Source organism: Oryzias latipes, chromosome 19, assembly GCF_053564925.1.
Source record: "Oryzias latipes strain Hd-rR chromosome 19, Olatipes_Hd-rR_3.1".
Lineage (NCBI taxonomy): Eukaryota > Metazoa > Chordata > Actinopteri > Beloniformes > Adrianichthyidae > Oryzias > Oryzias latipes.
Window position 1 is genome coordinate 4,578,355 of NC_136255.1, and position 5,812 is coordinate 4,584,166.

A 5,812-nucleotide genomic window follows, 5' to 3' on the forward strand; every position below is an offset into this window, starting at 1 on the left:
TGTATGGCTCTTTTGATGGTCACATGTGGCTCGCAGACAAATCTTTAATTATACTTTTTTTTTTCTTTTTTTCATTAGACCAGTCCTTCTCGGGCGCGATGCGATGCCAGAGGCGCGCAGTAGTAGCGGTGCTTGGAGAGAAAACTATCAGTTTACTGTTATCTATTATTTCACAGAGTTTGTACCACCCGGAAACCTGTGAATTGCCGTGCCTAAAACTGCGCGCTCCCGTCTCTGAGAAAGAGCGCGCAGTTGTGTGAGGAAGAAACCAGAGGGTGGGGGTGGGGGTGGAGTTGTGGGCACAGGTAGCAGGTGAATCGCGCAGGGATTGTAATAACGTAAAACCCGCTACCCGTCACTCACTGCAGCGTGGGTGGGTGTGTTTGGCTCCACGTCTGCATGTGAGCAGTCTTTCTCACATCTACAGAACATTCAGACCAACCTACGATCACGTTTAAAGTCTCAACGCCTCATTTATCAGCAAAAGCATAACAATATTATTAAAAAGAATCCACAGACTTATTGTACTTTAAAAATGTTGAAATTACATCAAATGCACACATTCACTTGTATATTTAGTTTTAAACATATCGTTGCTTACTGATTTGGACTGGGTGGCTGTTGGGCCGCGTTAAAAGTTCTGGAGTTCATTGAACGCATCAAGCAGAGATCTGATTGGCCCTCAGTTCTGTCGCTCAGCCTGTTGTTAGGTAATTTGGACCAATGGGGTTCAGCTATGGGCCGAATAAGGGAAATGGGAGGGCTGGAGCGGGAGGGGGGGGAATATAAAGTTGGGAGAAGCGCTCTCGTCTCGCTGGAGAGAATAAGGATTTGCTGAATTAATTGTACGGCGTTTGTTGCGGTCTGCAGTAACCAGAATAAAGAACCTTAAAAGAGGTTACGTCTCAGTGCCTCAGTATGGGAAAGGAACACTACGGCTGTGTCCGAATTACCGCCCTAACCCCTAACTACTAAAACCCTATATAGTGCGGCACTATATAGTTCTCTATATAGTTCTCTGAATTTTCAAAGCAATTCGGACACCCGTGCTCACTAGTTTTCTCTTTCGGGTGTTTTCAAATGGCGCTCGGCACGAAAACAAAGTGGCGCATTACCGCCACCACCTGGTCTGGAGGGGAACTACTTCTATTTAACGGCGAGAATGACACCCATTTGTCAAAGTAAAAATATAATAAATATAAACATTTTATGAAGACTATTTATGAATCTGCTGTGTTCTGATCATGGAAAACGTGGCTGATTTATAAATAATAAAATTACAAACAAATTGGTGTAGATTTAATGTATTAGTTGATAAATAATCCCTCAAGTCATTAGTCCATGGCAATATTTATTTTTGTGGCGCTGAACAATTTACGGGCTCTTGCGAGGAAGCATTTTTTTTCTGTAGTTTTATCTTCTACGTTACTGAAAATAGCTTTATATATGAATCTGTCCGTGTTCCTGGCAATAATTCAACCGTTTTTCGTGAGATCAAACCAAAACGAGCAGATATGCAGCATCACAGGACAGCAAGGAGGAGAAGCAGATGTCTCAGAAGATTTCCTCTGGATGCCCCTGACCAGACATGAACAACTTGTGTGTTAAACTTAAAGTTTTTTTATTAGTTCAATTTAAGCATTTGTTACTAATTGTGCTCAAGGTTACACAGTCTGCTGGGTAAGACTTTTTAACATTATTTTTCAACACTGGGCTATGAACTGTATAGTCTAACTACATGAAACACTTGTGAGATCAAAGTTTAGTATTTTTTATTCAGAGTCAAACCATATCACTTGTTTTAAACAAAAATACTTTAATTTTTAAATATTTATATAAAAATCCAAAAACCCAGCCAAAAAAAACCCACGAGATTTTCCAGCATTTATAAATACGTCATAAACTAAAATGTAAGACATCAGAATAAAATGAAACATTAAAAAAAATCAGATTTAATTTTCTCAATGAAATAATTATTTTTCTATTTTACAGGGTCTTCCATGACTCTACTGCTTTGCCAACATAAAGGTGTCTGTCGTGGCCCCTCACACTGATGGTCAGTCCGACACAAAACCAGATCGGCAGACCCGCAGATCGGCTGACCCGCAGGACCATTGAGCATCTGGTGGAGCAGCTTCGGGTTCCTCACACCCTGGGAGGGGGGGGGGGGGGGGCAGGTACAGGAGACTGAGGTCCTGGTGTTTCTTTTCTGGCTGGCGTGTGGCACATCTTACGGTGTGGTAAACAGAGCCTTTGACATGCCACGGTCCACTGTGAGCGACATTGTCCACAGGACGGCAGACCGCATCCTCCAGCTGATGAGCAGGGTCACCCAGCATCCAGTGGGAATGAACTGCCATTAGTCACGTCTGGTTTTTTAGCAGCTCGCTTGGTCTTCCACCTTCCAAAAGGTCGTAGGGAACACTGATAGCTGCCACTTAAGAATAAAGGTCCTAAAAGAAAATGCAGCTTGTTATTTTAACAGGAAGCTTTTTTATTCCATTCAACTGCAGGCTGTACCTGACTAATGCCAAATTTAGAGATATTTTTGTTGGGAATCAAGGATCAGTCCACAGTTCACAGGTTCTACGTAAAAGCCCAATTTATGTAAATAAAACATTACCCACCTGAAGGATCCTTTTGGGTGATGGTGGGTATCCCTGCATTCTTCATCCCATCGTGCTGCTGACACCCTACAGGGAACCCATGAGGAATGCGGTTCAGGCCCGTTAAAACCAGCACCACGCCAAGGCATGCTCTGTGGTGGAGAGAGCATTTGGCATTATGAAGATGAGGAGGAGAGCAATATTTCTGGGGGCACTGGAAGTAAAACCAACCTTTGCAATGAGAATCATTGCCTGCAGTTCAGTTCTGCACAATCTGTGCATCAGCGAAGGGGACTGCTGGGAGCCACAGATGTTGAGCCACACCAGGAACCAGTAGGACGGGTAAAGTGGCGTCTGTCTGCGAGGACAAATCTCTGCTTTCCTTTCAGCTCCAACTGTGACACACATGACTCTACAAGACCAGGATTATTGTTAAGATGTATAAAAATAAATGTTAACATATAAAACGAAAATGTAAATATGTACATTTGATATTTATATGAAAATTCTTTTGAGATTGTTAAAAATGGCTCAGATTTAAATAATACATGTAAATAATTCATTTTTGTTACCGCATTTATTAAACAAATGGCAAAAACAACGACGTTACATTTTGTGAACAATATTTTAAACTCAGGTAAGCTTAACAGACTCTCCTGTCACTCTTTGTCCCTTCGTGCTCTTTCCTCCTCTCCTCTTTCAACAACAACCTTTACCCCAACATGACAACGATTACAGTTTAATGATAAATAAATACAAATCTGATCAAGTGTCTCTTACTCCCATCCGGCACGAGCTTGCCTTAAACAAACAGGCTATCTTTCTCCATCCACAGATGGATCACATTTTCTTTATCCTCGTCAGTCCCTACATATATAAACACATTTAAAAAATGTGTTAATAACTTATTACTACGGTTAGAACTCACTGCTTTTTTTATGTAATATCAACAGCGTTTGTTTTTAGCATTCGGCGCTAATTCGCGCTAGCGTTAGCTTTAGCATTACCGAAATTGATGAGCTTCCAAACAATGTAGATAGTCGATTGAGGAATATAACATATTAAACACATCATCTTACGTATTTACAAATATATTTTACAACAGATACTTGATACTTTTAAATATACTTACATTTTTGAGTCCTCTTTCTCGCGCAACCGTCCGCCATCTTCGAATAATTCAAGCGCAGTGTATTGTGGGTCACACGCAATGCATTCTGGTATGAACGCAGTGCATTCTGGGCAATATTCGCCGATCGAGTGAGCATCGATCCACACTGGTTTTTCGTAGAGAATTCTGGGAAATTTCTAGTGCACATGATTTTTGAACTGTAGATTCGGACAACACTACAAAATGGCGACCGCACTATATAGTGCACTATATAGGGGTTAGGGCGGTAATTCGGACACAGCCTACATTATTGTATGGCTCTTTTGAAATTACATTTCAAAATATGTGGCGTTTATGGCTCTCTTGGCCAAAAAGGTTCCCGACCCCTGCTTTAACGTTTCAGAATGATACAATTGTCACGGCGCCTGTCAGTCACCCCCCCCCCCCCCCCCTGCATCTGCTCCTGCTCTGCTTCGAACCCAGAGAGGGGCATCCCGAGTGAACCCCGCCAGCCAGGGGTATGCTGGCGGGGCTCACTGGGGATGCCCCTCTCTGGGTTCGCGTTGGCACCCGCCCTCCACCCCGCTTTTTACTTGCATATTAGACACTCTGATTCATCTAGGGCCTTGTGGAGAGGGTCTGGTGGAGGGGGCACGGTGAAACATCCGTGCTCACCTTTCGCTGGCCCCCCCCACAATTTTAACTTCCTCTGTAGACACACACACTGCATGCTAGGAGCACACACACAGCAAATACACACCACTCACAGAGGGAGTGGGGGGCTCTGCGGCTTAGCAGCTTAGTGGCCCCCCACACTGGAGACCTCCTATTTTACCTGCAGCACACACACAGCACTCCCACACCTCCATACATGGGTAGGGTCGGGGGGGGCGGCCGGTCTTCACCCGCCTGGTCCTCTCAGGGCGGCCGGGCTTATGGGTATCCTGTCGGCTGCGGAATAGTCGGGCATACGGCGCTGGGAGTTGGCCGGCTGGGGGGGGGAGGGTAACCAGATGATTGTGAGTACGTGTGCGTGAGTCCATGGGTGGGACGGACCTGGGGGCTGGCTCGCTGGGCCCCTCTGGGGCTTTCCCTCCCCATCACAGAGAGGGGAGGGCACTGAGAGGGTTGGGAGGGGGGCTCAGATATTATGGCGGGGGGGGGGGGGGGGTTGTAGTGTGTAGGGTTGTAGGGTTATGGGGGGTGGCTGTGGGTGCGTGGCGATCCTTGGGTTGCTCAGGTCGCTTGCCTGGGCTGGCTTGCGTAGACAGGGTAGACAGGGCGCCGGTCGGGTGGTGGACGGCTCATGGGTTCTGGGGGCCCTGGCTTCGTCCTTGGCCCTTGTCTCGGTGTCCGGCTGCCGCCTGGTACGGCTAAGCGCTCCTGTCCTGTGGCCTGGGGGCCGGACACTGGGTTCACTTATGCCTCTGGGCATTGGGGGGGGCCCTGTAGGGGGGTCCTCTCTGTGCCTGGCCGGTGGGGTGGGCGGTCCCTTCCCCCCCCCATCCCAGGCTGCCTGGGTCCGGATGCTGGGGGGGCTCCTGGCCTGTGGGGCTCTCCTCCCATCTCCTGGTCTGGCTGGGTAGGTTCCCCTTATGAACACACGGTTCACGTCGGCAGCATGCATGTATCTCCACCCCCACGTGCACGTGCACACTGCTCCCTGTCTGCTTCATCCCTCCTCCTTACCCACAGTGTATTGATGGACATGTTTTTTTCGCTCATCTTAGTGTCAGATTTTCACCTTTGATGTAATATTTGTCTTTCCAGCAGATCTGGTATAATTGTTACAGCTTAAAATAATAACTTATTCAAATCAGTGTTTGTATCCCCCACCTTTTCACCTTTCTTCCTTTTACTCTCTTCCACCCCCCCTCACATTCTTCCCCTCTCCCTCCCCACACACACTAAATGTAACAAATAAATAAAAGAAAAAAATATGACAAAAAGGGGTTTATACAAATCTACACTCTAGTTTCTCGAAGCAATATAACCTCTTTTTGTGATAGTAAAACCTGTCCAACACAAAAAGCCTTCAGCTCTAATCTGTTTGCTCAGCTGTTGGACAGAACAAGTTAAAAGAAAGAAAGAAAAA

The 5,812-nt window shown here is 46.0% G+C and overlaps 1 long non-coding RNA gene across 1 annotated transcript; it reads right to left on the bottom strand.

Annotated features, from left to right (window-relative positions):
• Positions 1-2,167: 2,167 nt before the first annotated feature.
• Positions 2,168-4,124, bottom strand: LOC144987871 (uncharacterized). Its single transcript, XR_013651546.1, has 3 exons — positions 2,838-4,124; positions 2,628-2,758; positions 2,168-2,453 (listed from the first exon to the last, which is right to left on the bottom strand). It is a non-coding gene; the product is annotated as an uncharacterized LOC144987871 (long non-coding RNA).
• Between the last annotated feature and the right edge of the window lie 1,688 nt (positions 4,125-5,812).